Source organism: Rutidosis leptorrhynchoides, chromosome 2 (genome assembly GCF_046630445.1).
Source record: "Rutidosis leptorrhynchoides isolate AG116_Rl617_1_P2 chromosome 2, CSIRO_AGI_Rlap_v1, whole genome shotgun sequence".
NCBI lineage: Eukaryota > Viridiplantae > Streptophyta > Magnoliopsida > Asterales > Asteraceae > Rutidosis > Rutidosis leptorrhynchoides.
In genome coordinates, this window is record NC_092334.1 from 433,103,889 (window position 1) to 433,119,851 (window position 15,963).

General features: G+C 37.9%; 1 pseudogene; it reads left to right on the plus strand.

Annotated features, from left to right (window-relative positions):
- LOC139889223 (formin-like protein 12) overlaps positions 1–15,963 on the plus strand; it is a 131,694-nt pseudogene that overhangs the window by 69,037 nt on the left and 46,694 nt on the right.

The window sequence follows — 15,963 nt, forward strand, 5'->3', positions numbered from 1 at the left end:
ACAGTATGAAAAGTATATGTATAACCGTGGACACCCAGTAACTAGACTTAACGTTTATAACCCCCTGAAAGTACACTTGGCAAGTGTGTATGTTCACGAAGTATTAAACACCCGTTAAATGCTAGAGCGACTAGCCCGAGTGGGGATGTCTAACCCTATGGATCCATATCTAAGATTCGCGTTCACCGGTTCAAAAACCAATGACTAAACGTTACCGTGCTAAGGGGAATGTTTATACCGTTGTATAACCTACACACATATAAAGTTTAAGTACTCGTGCCTAACATGTAAAACGTAAAAAGCGCATGTATTCTCAGTCCCAAAATAGTTAAAGTAAAAAGGGATGCTATAACTCACAGTGATAAAAGCGGTAAAGTCGGTAATGAAAGTACACAAGTAGTAAGTCGGTCCGAAAGGTCGTCAACCTAAATCAAAGGTTACTAGGTTAGTAGGTTGTCTTTATGAATGCTAATAGTGCATAAAATAAGTTTAAGTGTCATCATCATCATCATCATTCATCATCATAAAAGCTAAGTAAGTTCGACAAGAATAGAGATAGAAACAATAGGCTGACTTCGGTCAGCTGCTACGACCTCTACGTAAATCAAAAAGACGCATAGTTAGTGGCTATAGCTCCGTATATGAGTCCCCTAACATCTGACCAATTTCCAGGACCTAACTCTTCTTCGTTTGACTGCGGAGACGGTTTAAGTGCGAGTAGGTCAGAAATTTCAGCACAACGTTAATAGGGTGTAGTGACTCTCGGAGGGCCATAAATCCTAAACCGTAACTCGGATTAAGACGAGGCCTAAACGGAAAATCATCTAATCGAACTGAAATAACTGAAAATCAACTTTCCAGTAGCCCAGGTGGCCTGATCAGATACGAAAATCAGTGGACAAGTGCTCCGGTGGAGTTCTTGGTGCTTGATGCTCATCACGGTTCTCATCCTTGATGCTTGTAGCTTCAAGTGTACAACTCGTTGATGGTTTAGCATCACTTTTGACCAAGATTCTACCATCAATACACAATATGTTAAGACCAAGTGGTAACACAACTCATTTAAGAGTCTTAGATGGATGATGAACCAAGGTTACATCATATCCTTAGTCTTAACACAATTACAAGTCCTATTTACAACAAAGTTACAAACTTTACATCAATCAAACAAGTATGAACATGATCTAAGTCAAATGAAGTGATGGAACCCTAAGCTAGAGAGCTTGGATCCATTTCACACAAGTTACAAGGTTACAAAGCTAGAAAGCTTGAACCTTTGAGTGTTCTTGAAGATCTTGAAGCACAAAGCTTGGATCTTGAAGATACATGAAGATTACAAACAAAAGTTTGAATCTTTTTTTCACAAAACAACATGATCAAAGCAAAAAGAACTTAGATCTAACAAAAAGATATGAAGATTCAAGCTAGAAACCTTGCATCTTAATTGTTCTTGAAGATCTTGAAGCATAAAGCTTGGATCTTGAAGATGCATGAAGATTACAAACAAAAGTTTGAATCTTTATCACAAAATAACAAGATTAAAGTAAAAGAAAGATGAATCTACAAAGTTGGTGAAGATTCAAAGCTAGAAAGCTTGAATCTTCAATGTTCTTGAAAGATTCATGCTTGAATCAACAAGATGTAACCAAGATCAAAGCTAAATGGAACTTGATCTTCATATAATGATGATGATGGTACACGAAAATGATAAGGAAAAGAGGAAGAAAAAGAAAACTTACAAGTGATACTAGAAAGGAAAGAAAGAAAGAACAAGTGTGTGTGAAAATCAAATGAGCAAGTGAGAGGTATATGGCTAGTATTTATAAGCAAAATTTGACAAGGATTGATGACTTGGAAGGGCCATTAGGCCGTGATTTTCATGGGGGAGGGGAGGGGACAAAATGTTGCTTTATGGATAATGGTTGTCCAAAGCATGTACTTATGCTAGAATCCCATGTGACAAAGTTGATAATCCTTATCTAAATGCTTGTATGACTCATTAATTAATTTATTTTATTTATTTTATTTATTATTATGGGTCACTAGTAATAATACTTGGGCTAATTAATTGGGTCACTATCTAGAGTAGGGTGGGCTTGAGCCCAACAAGGTAGAAAGTCCAACAAGACTAATTATTGGGCTCTAGTAATTAAATAAATAAAATTAAGCATCCAAAGGCCCAAGTAATTATTATTATAAAATAATAATTAATATTTCTCTGTCCAAATTTCCGGTTCCGACAAAAGTCAAACGTGCGCGCAGTACGCGGTTTATTCGTAACGGCAAGTAACACTAACGGTTATAAAGCATCCGGTGGACAAGTTAAGCATTCTACATACACCAAGGCACGTTTTAATGTATATATGAATATAAAACACGTGTGCCAAGGTTCTGGAGTAATAAAGTAACACAGTACGCACAAATACGCAGTTTCGCTAAAATACAAAGCATAAAAGCTAGTCGAAAAAGTCGGGTCGTTACATTACCCACCTGTTAATGGAAATTTCGTCCCTAAATTTAAGCTGATGGTGATGGAGTTGGAAAAAGGTGAGGATACTTCTGCATCATTTGATCCTCTCGTTCCCAGGTAAACTCGGGTCCGCGCTTGGCATTCCATCAAACTCGGACAATTGGAATCTTATTGCGTTTCAAGGTTTTGACCTCATGGTCCATAATTTCGACAGGCTCTTCCACGAAATGGAATTTGTCATCAATCGTAAGTTCTTCTAATGGTATGATAAGTTCTGGTGGAGCAAGACACTTCTTCAAATTTGATACATGGAAGGTTGGATGAACAGCACTCAACTGAGTCAGAAGATCCAGACGATAAGCGACGGGTCCAACACGTTCCAAAATTTCAAAAGGACCAATATATCGCTGGTTTAACTTTCCGCGCTTCCCAAAACGAATTACACCTTTCCAAGGTGCGACCTTCAACATTACTCGGTCACCCACGTTGAATTCGAAGTCTTTATATTTAAGATTAGCATAACTCTTTTGGCGATCGCGGGCCATCTTAAGTCTCGCCTGAATCTGAGAAATCTTCTCCGTCGTTTCATGGACTATCTCGGGTCCGGTGATTTGCAATTCGCCTAACTCGGCCCAACAAATAGGAGAACGGTACTTGCGGCCATACAACGCTTCAAAAGGCGCGGCTTTAATACTCGAATGATAACTATTGTTGTAAGAGAATTCGGCTAGCGGCAGATGCCTTTCCCAAGACTTTCCAAAGTCAATAACACAGGCACGTAACATGTCCTCTAAAGTCTGAATCGTTCGTTCGCTCTGACCGTCGGTATGGGGGTGATACGCGTTGCTCATGTCGAGACGAGTTCCCAAGGCTTCTTGCAAGGAACGCCAGAATCTGGAAGCAAAACGGGGATCGCGATCTGAGATAATTGATAGAGGCACACCATGATGAGATACAACCTCTTTGATGTATAGTTGAGCAAGTCTCTCCATTGTATCTGTTTCCTTCATTGCTAGGAAATGAGCAGATTTGGTAAAACGGTCAATGATAACCCAGATTGTATCGTATCCGCCCACCGTTTTTAGTAGCTTCGTGATGAAATCCATTGTAATTGCTTCCCATTTCCATTGTGGGATTTCTGGTTGTTGAAGTAATCCAGATGGCCTCTGATGTTAAGCTTTAACCTTCGAACAAGTCAAACACCTCCCAACATAAGTTGCAACATCCTTCTTAAGATTTGGCCACCAATACTGTTCCTTAAGATCGTGATACATTTTTCCGGCTCCTGGATGAATCGAATATCTCGACTTGTGGGCTTCATCAAGTAAAAGGCTTCGTAAATCTCCATAACGAGGTACCCAAATTCTTCCGGCATAACATCGGAGTCCAGACTCCTTAACCTCGAATTTAGAGACTAGGATGTTCAGGTATTCACGATATATGTTCTCCTCCTTGAGAGCTTCTTCTTGGGCTACTCAGAACTGGCTATGGAGGTTCGAATGGATGGTGATGTTCAGAGCCCGAACACGAAGAGGTACCGTTCTCACATTTCGACTCAGAGCATCGGCTACAACATTGGCCTTACCAGGATGGTAACGAAGTTCACAATTATAGTCGTTCAGTGTCTCAATCCATCGTCGTTGTCTCATGTTCAGCTGCTTCTGATCAAAGATGTGCTGGAGGCTTTTGTGATCGGTGAATATGGTACTCTTTGTTCCATAGAGATAGTGTCTCCACAGCTTCAATGCGAAGACAACGGCTCCAAGTTCGAGATCGTGAGTAGTGTAGTTTCGCTCATGAATCTTCAGCTGACGAGATGCATAAGCAATGACCTTCGTTCTTTGCATCAATACACAACCAAAACCATTCTTCGAAGCATCGCAGTACACAACGAAGTCGTCACTGCCTTCGGGAAGAGATAAGATAGGTACGGTGGTTAACTTCTGCTTCAGGGTTTGAAATGCTGCTTCTTGTTCGGTTTCCCAAACGAACTTCTTTCTTTTGTGAGTCAGTGCGGTCAAAGGACGCGAAATCAACGAAAACCCTTCAATAAACCTTCTGTAGTAACCGGCAAGACCTAGAAATTGGCGGATGTGAGTCAGAGTAATGGGTGTCTCCCACTTGCTGATAGCTTCAATCTTGGCGGGGTCAACTTTGATACCTTGATCACTCACAATATGACCCAGAAATTGGACTTCCTTCAGCCAAAATGCACACTTGGAGAATTTGGCATAAAGCTGCTCTCTTCTCAAGAGTTCAAGCACTAGTCGGAGATGTTGCTCATGTTCTTCTTCGCTCTTGGAGTAGATGAGGATATCATCTATGAAGACGATAACGAATTTATCCAGGTATGGCTTGCAGACACGATTCATGAGGTCCATGAACACGGCTGGTGCGTTGGTTAATCCGAACGGCATCATGAGAAACTCGTAATGACCATAGCGGGTTCTAAACGCAGTCTTCATCACATCACTCTCTTTCACTCTCAACTAGTGATAACCGGATCGCAAATCGATCTTAGAGTACACGCTCGATCCTTGTAGCTGATCAAAAAGATCATCAATTCGGGGAAGAGGATATCGATTCTTGATCGTCAATTTGTTGAGTTCGCGGTAGTCGATACACATGCGGAAGGATCCGTCCTTCTTCTTCACGAATAAAACAGGTGCGCCCCAAGGCGACGAGCTTGGTTGGATAAACCCTCGGTCAAGCAATTCCTGAAGTTGACTCTGCAACTCTTGCAGTTCAGAAGGTGCTAGTCGATAAGGTACGAGAGCTACGGGTGCAGCTCCCGGCACTAGATCGATCTGGAATTCCACGGTTCTCGGTGGCGGTAATCCAGGCAGTTCTTCCAGAAAGACGTCGGGGAATTCATTCACGGTTCGCACATCATTCACACTCTTCTCCTCTGTTTCTAAAGCCTTCACGTGTGCTAAAACAGCAAGACGTCCTTTCTTCATGATCTTATGCGCTTTCATACAACTAATGAGGTTCAGCTTTGAGTTACATCTCTCTCCGTAAATAATCAATGGCTCACCATCTCCTTGTGGTATACGAAGAGCTTTATCTCCACAGATAATGTCGGCCCTCACTTTGGTCAACCAGTCCATGCCGACAATCACGTCAAAGCTTCCCAATTTGATGGGTATCAAGTCAATTGCGAAATCCACACCAGCTATGTTGATAATAGCTCCTCGGCCAATTTGGTCAACTTTCTCAAGTTTCCCATTGGCTACCTCAACTAGCATATTCTCCTCTAAAGGTACTAATGACCAATCTATCTTAGAGCAAAAGTTTCTACAGACATAGCTTCTATCGGCACCAGTATCAAATAGGACAGAGGCTAATAGATTGTTGATAATGAATATACCTGTAACCAAGTCGGGGTTCTCACGTGCATCCCTTGCATTAACGTTGAAAGCTCTACCACGCGGTGGTCCGCCGTCCTTCTTTTTATTGGGGCAATCATTCCTAAAGTGGCCCTACTGTCCACACTCATAGCATTTCCTTGGCCCATTTTGGTTTGTCCTCACAGCTGGGATGGGAATCTTGCAGTTCTTGCCAACGTGCCCGATTCTGTTGCATTTTTCACAGACCGCATTACAGTACCCAGTATGGTGCTTGTAGCACCTCTTGCACTGCGGTAGAGTACCCTTGTAGTTGGGGTTCGAACTAGTGTTCGGGTTGGGGTTCCTTCTGTCGTTAGGCCTCTTAGCGGGGGTTTGATCATATGTTCTTCCCTTGTTGTTGTAGTCCCACTTACGCTTCTCACCACTGGCTCCCGATTCGGATTTAGCCTTTTCCGGTTCCTTGCTGATAATTTGGTTCATGAGGGTATGCGCCATTCGCATAGCTGCCGGGACGTTGGGTGGATTAGAAGAGGTGACATTCCCCTGAATGGACTTGGGAAGTCCCCACAAGTAGCGTTCCATTCTTTTAAATTTCGGGGTGGCCATCGTGGGACACATCAGCGCTAATTCCAGATACCTACGGTTGTAACCGTCAAGATCGTTGCCCACAACCTTTAACTCCCAGAACTCAGCCTCCAGTTTCTGTATCTCTGTCCTGGGGCAGTACTCTTCGATCATGGCCCCCTTGAATTCTTTCCACGGAATGGCATAAGCCTCATCAATACCCTTAGCTTGAGCCAGTGTGTTCCACCAGGTTAGGGCGCCGTCTGATAGCGTACATGAGGCATACTTGGTTTTGTTCGCCTCTGAGCAGTTGCTGACGCGGAACACAGCTTCCAATTTCTCAAACCACCTAGTCAATCCAACTGGCCCCTCAGTGCCGCTAAAGTTGTGGGGCTTGCAGCTTTGGAACTCTTTGTAAGTGCAATCGTTCTGGACGTTCTGGTTAACCGGTGGGGCTGGGGGAATGACATTTGCCATGGCTGCGGCTACTCATTCCGCAATCATTTCCTCGATCTGTGCTGCTGTGGGTGCTGCTCGTCCGTTTGCCATTGTTCTTCTAAACATAAATTTTGACTTAAGTCAAAATCCAGCATTTAATATATAATCATACAGTATATGGTAAACAGGGGAACAACACAACGCATACCAATTAAGTAACGCAACCAGGTACAAATACCGCAAAACCAACATACAGTAACGTAAATAGAACACTGTGCAAGAATTAAACAATACAAAGTTCCATTCATTAATAAAGAGTTGCATACATCCGCATAAATTCGTACAGTACATGAGTAAAATATGAAACTACAACGAGATTACATAATGAAATCTACTACAAAGCCCTATGGTGACGGTGGGTAAAGGATGTCCATTACGTGGGACATCTGGTCCTCGAGCTCAGTTACCCGAGCACGGAGGATCTCCACCTCCCTCGTCAGTTCCTCGACAGAGGGAGGGGCTGGCAGAGCAGGCGGTGCTGCTGGTGCAGGTGGTGCCGCTGGTGCAGATGGTCCAGTACCAGAAGTAGATGCTGCATAGCGGTAAAGCTTACACACGAAAGGATCAGCAGGGTAAGGCACAACCCGCTTACGGGCAGTAACCCTACTGAAATGTCCCGTTCTTATTGATTAAAAATGTTCCATATTAATTGATTTCGTTGCGAGGTTTTGACCTCTATATGAGACGTTTTTCAAAGACTGCATTCATTTTTAAAACAAATCATAACCTTTATTTCAAACATAAAAGTTTTAAAAAGCTTTACGTAGATTATCAAATAATGATAATCTAAAATATCCTGTTTACACATGACCATTACATAATGGTTTACAATACAAATATGTTACAACAAAATAAGTTTCTTGAATGCAGTTTTTACACAATATCATACAAGCATGGACTCCAAATCTTGTCCTTATTTAAGTATGCGACAGCGGAAGCTCTTAATAATCACCTGAGAATAAACATGCTTAAAACGTCAACAAAAATGTTGGTGAGTTATAGGTTTAACCTATATATATCAAATCATAATAATAGACCACAAGATTTCATATTTCAATACACATCCCATACATAGAGATAAAAATCATTCATATGGTGAACACCTGGTAACCGACATTAACAAGATGCATATATAAGAATATCCCCATCATTCCGGGACACCCTTCGGATATGATATAAATTTCAAAGTACTAAAACATCCGGTACTTTGGATGGGGTTTGTTAGGCCCAATAGATCTATCTTTAGGATTCGCGTCAATTAGGGTGTCTGTTCCCTAATTCTTAGATTACCAGACTTAATAAAAGGGGCATATTCGATTTTGATAATTCAACCATAGAATGTAGTTTCACGTACTTGTGTCTATTTTGTAAATCATTTATAAAACCTGCATGTATTCTCATCCCAAAAATATTAGATTTTAAAAGTGGGACTATAACTCACTTTCACGGATTTTTACTTCATCGGGAAGTAAGACTTGGCCACTGGTTGATTCACGAACCTATAACAATATATACATATATATCAAAGTATGTTCAAAATATATTTACAATACTTTTAATATATTTTGATGTTTTAAGTTTATTAAGTCAGCTGTCCTCGTTAGTAACCTACAACTAGTTGTCCACAGTTAGATGTACAGAAATAAATCGATAAATATTATCTTGAATCAATCCACGACCCAGTGTATATGTATCTCAGAATTGATCACAACTCAAACTATATATATTTTGGAATCAACCTCAACCCTGTATAGCTAACTCCAACATTCACATATAGAGTGTCTATGGTTGTTCCGAAATATATATAGATGTGTCGACATGATAGGTCGAAACATTGTATACGTGTCTATGGTATCTCAAGATTACATAATATACAATACGAGTTGATTAAGTTATGGTTGGAATAGATTTGTTACCAATTTTCACGTAGCTAAAATTAGAAAAATTATCCAATCTTATTTTACCCATAACTTCTTCATTTTAAATCCGTTTTGAGTGAATCAAATTGCTATGGTTTCATATTGAACTCTATTTTATGAATCTAAACAGAAAAAGTTTAGGTTTATAGTCGGAAAAATAAGTTACAAGTTGTTTTTGTAAAGGTAGTCATTTCAGTCGAAAGAACGACGTCTAGATGACCATTTTAGAAAACATACTTCCACTTTGAGTTTAACCATAATTTTTGGATATAGTTTCATGTTCATAATAAAAATAATTTTCTCAGAATAACAACTTTTAAATCAAAGTTTATCATAGTTTTTAATTAACTAACCCAAAACAGCCCTCGGTGTTACTACGACGGCGTAAATCCGGTTTTACGGTGTTTTTCGTGTTTCCAGGTTTTAAATCGTTAAGTTAGCATATCATATAGATATAGAACATGTGTTTAGTTGATTTTAAAAGTCAAGTTAGAAGGATTAACTTTTGTTTGCGAACAAGTTTAGAATTAACTAAACTATGTTCTAGTGATTACAAGTTTAAACCTTCGAATAAGATAGCTTTATATGTATGAATCGAATGATGTTATGAACATCATTACTACCTTAAGTTCCTTGGATAAACCTACTGGAAAAGAGAAAAATGGATCTAGCTTCAACGGATCCTTGGATGGCTCGAAGTTCTTGAAGCAGAATCATGACACGAAAACAAGTTCAAGTAAGATCATCACTTGAAATAAGATTGTTATAGTTATAGAAATTGAACCAAAGTTTGAATATGATTATTACCTTGTATTAGAATGATAACCTACTGTAAGAAACAAAGATTTCTTGAGGTTGGATGATCACCTTACAAGATTGGAAGTGAGCTAGTAAACTTGAAAGTATTCTTGATTTTATGTAACTAGAACTTGTAGAATATATGAAGAACACTTAGAACTTGAAGATAGAACTTGAGAGAGATAAATTAGATGAAGAAAATTGAAGAATGAAAGTGTTTGTAGGTGTTTTTGGTCGTTGGTGTATGGATTAGATATAAAGGATATGTAATTTTGTTTTCATGTAAATAAGTCATGAATGATTACTCATATTTTTGTAATTTTATGAGATATTTCATGCTAGTTGCCAAATGATGGTTCCCACATGTGTTAGGTGACTCACATGGGCTACTAAGAGCTGATCATTAGAGTGTATATACCAATAGTACATACATCTAAAAGCTGTGTATTGTACGATGACGAATACGGTTGCATACGAGTAGAATTGTTGATGAAACTGAACGAGGATGTAATTTAAGCATTTTTGTTAAGTAGAAGTATTTTGATAAGTGTATTGAAGTCTTTCAAAAGTGTATAAATACATATTAAAACACTACATGTATATACATTTTAATTGAGTCGTTAAGTCATCGTTAGTCGTTACATGTAAGTGTTGTTTTGAAACCTTTAGGTTAACGATCTTGTTAAATATTGTTAACCCAATGTTTATAATATCAAATGAGATTTTAAATTATTATATTATCATGATATTATCATGTATGAATATCTCTTAATATGATATGTTGATAATGCTAAAAACGAACATATATTTCATAGCATTATTCCTCAAGAAAGACAAGCTTTTAGTTGCAATTGTTCTATTTACAAGTGATATTCGTTTAAATAATAAAAGGTGAAGACAAAAGACAGATTCGACGATTTGAAGACGCAAACAACCAAAAAGCTCAAAAGTACAAAAGACAATTAAAAAGGTTCCAATTATTGATAAGAAACGTCTCAAAATAACAAGAGTACAAGTTACAAGACGCAAAGTACACGATATAAAATAGTACGCGAGGACGTCCGAAAATCCGGAACCAGGACCAGAGTCAACTCTTAACGCTCGACGCAACGGACTAAAAATTACAAGTTAACTATGTATATAAATATAATATAATATATAATTAATTATATTAATTATATATATATTATATATATATATTAAAAACCGTCGGCAGAGAAAACTCCAAGGGTGTGAGCTGTAAATATATCTCCGCGACTCGCGGAGTTTGAAGGGCATTTTGCCGCGAGTCGCGGAGCCCCAAATTTCACTTCTGGCTATAAAGCAAACCGAATTCTGATCAAATTTCATATTCTATTTCTCTATCTCTCTCAATATATACGTAATATATATATAATTTATATTTTAATTTTAATTTTAATTTTAAATCCTAATAATAAGGGTATGTTAGCGAATGTTGTAAGGGTGTAAGTCGAAATTCTGTCCGTGTAACGCTACGCTATTTTTAATCATTGTAAGTTATGTTCAATCTTTTTACATTAATGTCTCGTAGCTAAGTTATTATTATGCTTATTTAAAACGAAGTAATCATGATGTTGGGCTAATTACTAAAATTGGGTAATTGGGCTTTGTACCATAATTAGGGTTTGGACAAAAGAACGACACTTGTGGAAATTAGACTATGGGCTATTAATGGGCTTTATATTTGTTTAACTAAATGAAAGTTTGTTAATGTTAATATAAAGATTTACAATTGGGCGTCCCTATAAACTACCATATACACTCAATCGGACACGATGGGCGGGGTATTTATATGTACGAATAATCGTTCATTTAACCGGACACGGGAATGGATTAATAGCCACTAGAATAATTAAAACAGGGGTGAAATTACATTCAAGGGTAATTGGTGTAATTGTTAACAAAGTAGTAAAACCTTGGTTTACACGCAGTCGATAACCTGGTGTATTCATTAAACAAAGTATTAAAACCTTGTTACAATTCGAATCCCCAATTAGTTGGAATATTTATCTTCGGGTATAATAATAATTTGACAAGGACACTTGCAATTTATATTTATGACTGATGGACTGTTATGGACAAAAACCAGACGGACATATTAAATAATCCAGGACAAAGGACAATTAACCCATGGGCATAAAACTAAAATCAACACGTCAAACATCATGATTACGGAAGTTTAAATAAGCATAATTCTTTTATTTCATATTTAATTTCCTTTATTTTATATTTAATTGCACTTCTAATTATCGCACTTTTATTTATTGTTATTTAATCGCACTTTTATTTTATCGCATTTTTATTATTCGCAATTTCATTATCGTTATTTACTTTACGCTTTAATTTAAGTCTTGTATTTATTTTATATTTTACATTAGGTTTTAACTGCGACTAAAGTCTTAAAATCGACAAACCGGTCATTAAACGGTAAAAACCCCCCTTTATAATAATAATATTACTTATATATATATTTGTATTTTTAATAAAAGTAAACTAATATAGCGTTGAGCTTTGTTTAAAGATTTCCCTGTGGAACGAACCGGATTTACTAAAAACTACACTACTGTACGATTAGGTACACTGCCTATAAGTGTTGTAGCAAGGTTTAAGTATATCCATTCTATAAATAAATAAATATCTTGTGTAAAATTGTATCGTATTTAATAGTATTTTCCTAGTAAAATAATAACTATTTTATATACACCTCGCTTCGCATCATATGTATACATTAAATGTCTTTACAACGATAATCGTTACATATATGTCTCGTTTAAAAATCATTAAGTTAGTAGTCTTGTTTTTACATATGTAGTTCATTGTTAATATACTTAATGATATATTTACTTATCATAGTATCATGTTAACTATATATATATATACATATATATGTCATCATATAGTTTTTACAAGTTTTAACGTTCGTGAATCACTAGTCAACTTGGGTGGTCAATTGTCTATATGAAACATATTTCAATTAATCAAGTCTTAACAAGTTTGATTGCTTAACATGTTGGAAACATTTAATCATGTAAATATCAATCTCAATTAATATATATAAACATGGAAAAGTTCGGGTCACTACAGTACCTACCCGTTAAATAAATTTCGTCCCGAAATTTTAAGCTGTTGAAGGTGTTGACGAATCTTCTGGAAATAGATGCGGGTATTTCTTCTTCATCTGATCTTCACACTCCCAGGTGAACTCGGGTCCTCTACGAGCATTCCATCGAACCTTAACAATTGATATCTTGTTTTGCTTAAGTCTTTTAACCTCACGATCCATTATTTCGACGGGTTCTTCGATGAATTGAAGTTTTTCGTTGATTTGGATTTCATTTAACGGAATAGTGAGATCTTCTTTAGCAAAACATTTCTTCAAATTCGAGACGTGGAAAGTGTTATGTACAGCCGCGAGTTGTTGAGGTAACTCAAGTCGGTAAGCTACTGGTCCGACACGATCAATAATCTTGAATGGTCCAATATACCTTGGATTTAATTTCCCTCGTTTACCAAATCGAACAACGCCTTTCCAAGGTGCAACTTTAAGTATGACCATCTCTCCAATTTCAAATTCTATATCTTTTCTTTTAATGTCAGCGTAGCTCTTTTGTCGACTTTGGGCGGTTTTCAACCGTTGTTGAATTTGGATGATCTTCTCGGTAGTTTCTTGTATAATCTCCGGACCCGTAATCTGTCTATCCCCCACTTCACTCCAACAAATCGGAGACCTGCACTTTCTACCATAAAGTGCTTCAAACGGCGCCATCTCAATGCTTGAATGGTAGCTGTTGTTGTAGGAAAATTCTGCTAACGGTAGATGTCGATCCCAACTGTTTCTGAAATCAATAACACATGCTCGTAGCATGTCTTCAGGAGTTTGTATCGTCCTTTCGCTCTGCCCATCAGTTTGTGGATGATAGGCAGTACTCATGTCTAGACGAGTTCCTAATACTTGCTGTAATGTCTGCCAGAATCTTGAAATAAATCTGCCATCCCTATCAGAGATAATAGAGATTGGTATTCCATGTCTGGAGACGACTTCCTTCAAATACAGTCGTGCTAACTTCTCCATCTTGTCATCTTCTCTTATTGGCAGGAAATGTGCTGATTTGGTGAGACGATCAACTATTACCCAAATAGTATCAAAACCACTTGCAGTCCTTGGCAATTTAGTGATGAAATCCATGGTAATGTTTTCCCATTTCCATTCCGGGATTTTGGGTTGTTGAAGTAGACCTGATGGTTTCTGATGCTCAGCTTTGACCTTAGAACACGTCAAACATTCTCCTACGTATTTAGCAACATCGGCTTTCATACCCGGCCACCAAAAATGTTTCTTGAGATCCTTGTACATCTTTCCTGTTCCAGGATGTATTGAGTATCTGGTTTTATGAGCTTCTCCAAGTACCATTTCTCTCATATCTAAAAATTTTGGTACCCAAATCCTTTCAGCCCTATACCGGGTTCTGTCTTCCTGAATATTAAGATGCTTCTCCGATCCTTTGGGTATTTCATCCTTTAAATTTCCCTCTTTTAAAACTCCTTGTTGCGCCTCCTTTATTTGAGTAGTAAGGTTATTATGAATCATTATATTCATAGATTTTACTCGAATGGGTTCTCTGTCCTTCCTGCTCAAGGCATCGGCTACCACATTTGCCTTCCCCGGGTGGTAACGAATCTCAAAGTCGTAATCATTCAATAATTCAATCCACCTACGATGCCTCATATTCAGTTGTTTCTGATTGAATATGTGTTGAAGACTTTTGTGGTCGGTATATATAATACTTTTGACCCCATATAAGTAGTGCCTCCAAGTCTTTAATGCAAAAACAACCGCGCCTAATTCCGAATCATGCGTCATATAATTTTGTTCGTGAATCTTCAATTGTCTAGAAGCATAAGCAATCACCTTCGTTCGTTGCATTAATACACAACCGAGACCTTGCTTTGATGCGTCACAATAAATCACAAAATCATCATTCCCTTCAGGCAATGACAATATAGGTGCCGTAGTTAGCTTTTTCTTCAATAACTGAAACGCTTTCTCTTGTTCATCATTCCATTCAAATTTCTTCCCTTTATGCGTTAATGCAGTCAAGGGTTTTGCTATTCTGGAAAAGTCTTGGATGAACCTTCTGTAGTAACCAGCTAGTCCTAAAAACTGGCGTATGTGTTTCGGAGTTTTCGGGGTTTCCCACTTTTCAACAGTTTCTATCTTTGCCGGATCCACCTTAATACCTTCTTTGTTCACTATGTGACCGAGGAATTGAACTTCTTCCAACCAAAATGCACACTTTGAAAACTTAGCATACAATTCTTCCTTCCTCAATACTTCTAACACCTTTCTCAAATGTTCACCGTGTTCTTGGTCATTCTTTGAGTAAATAAGTATGTCATCAATGAAAACAATGACAAACTTGTCAAGGTATGGTCCACACACTCGATTCATAAGGTCCATGAACACAACTGGTGCATTAGTTAAACAAAACGGCATGACCATAAACTCGTAATGACCGTAACGTGTTCTGAAAGCAGTCTTTGGAATATCATCTTCTTTCACCCGCATTTGATGATACCCGGAACGTAAGTCAATCTTTGAATAAACAGACGAGCCTTGTAGTTGATCAAATAAGTCGTCGATTCTCGATAGTGGGTAGCGGTTCTTGATGGTAAGTTTGTTCAACTCTCGGTAGTCGATACACAACCTGAATGTACCATCTTTCTTCTTGACAAACAAAACAGGAGCTCTCCACGGTGATGTGCTTGGTCGAATGAAACTACGCTCTAAAAGTTCTTGTAATTGGCTTTGCAGTTCTTTCATCTCGCTGGGTGCGAGTCTGTAAAGAGCACGAGCTATTGGTGCAGCTCCTGGTACAAGATCTTTTTGAAATTCAACGGATCGATGTGGGGGTAATCCCGGTAATTCTTTCGGAAATACATCGGGAAATTCTTTTGCAATGGGAACATCATTGATGCTCTTTTCTTCAGTTTGTACTTTCTCGACGTGTGCTAGAACAGCATAGCAACCTTTTCTTATTAGTTTTTGTACATTCAAATTACTAATAAGATGTAGCTTCGTGTTGCCCTTTTCTCCGTACACCATTAAGGGTTTTCCTTTTTCTCGTATAATGCGAATTTCATTTTTGTAACAAACGATCTCTGCTTTCACTTCTTTCAACCAGTCCATATCGATTATCACATCAAAACTCCCTAACTCTACTGATATCAAATCAATCTTAAATGTTTCGCTAACCAGTTTAATTTCTCGATTCCGACATATATTATCTGCTGAAATTAATTTACCATTTGCTAATTCGAGTAAAAATTTACTATCCAAAGGCGT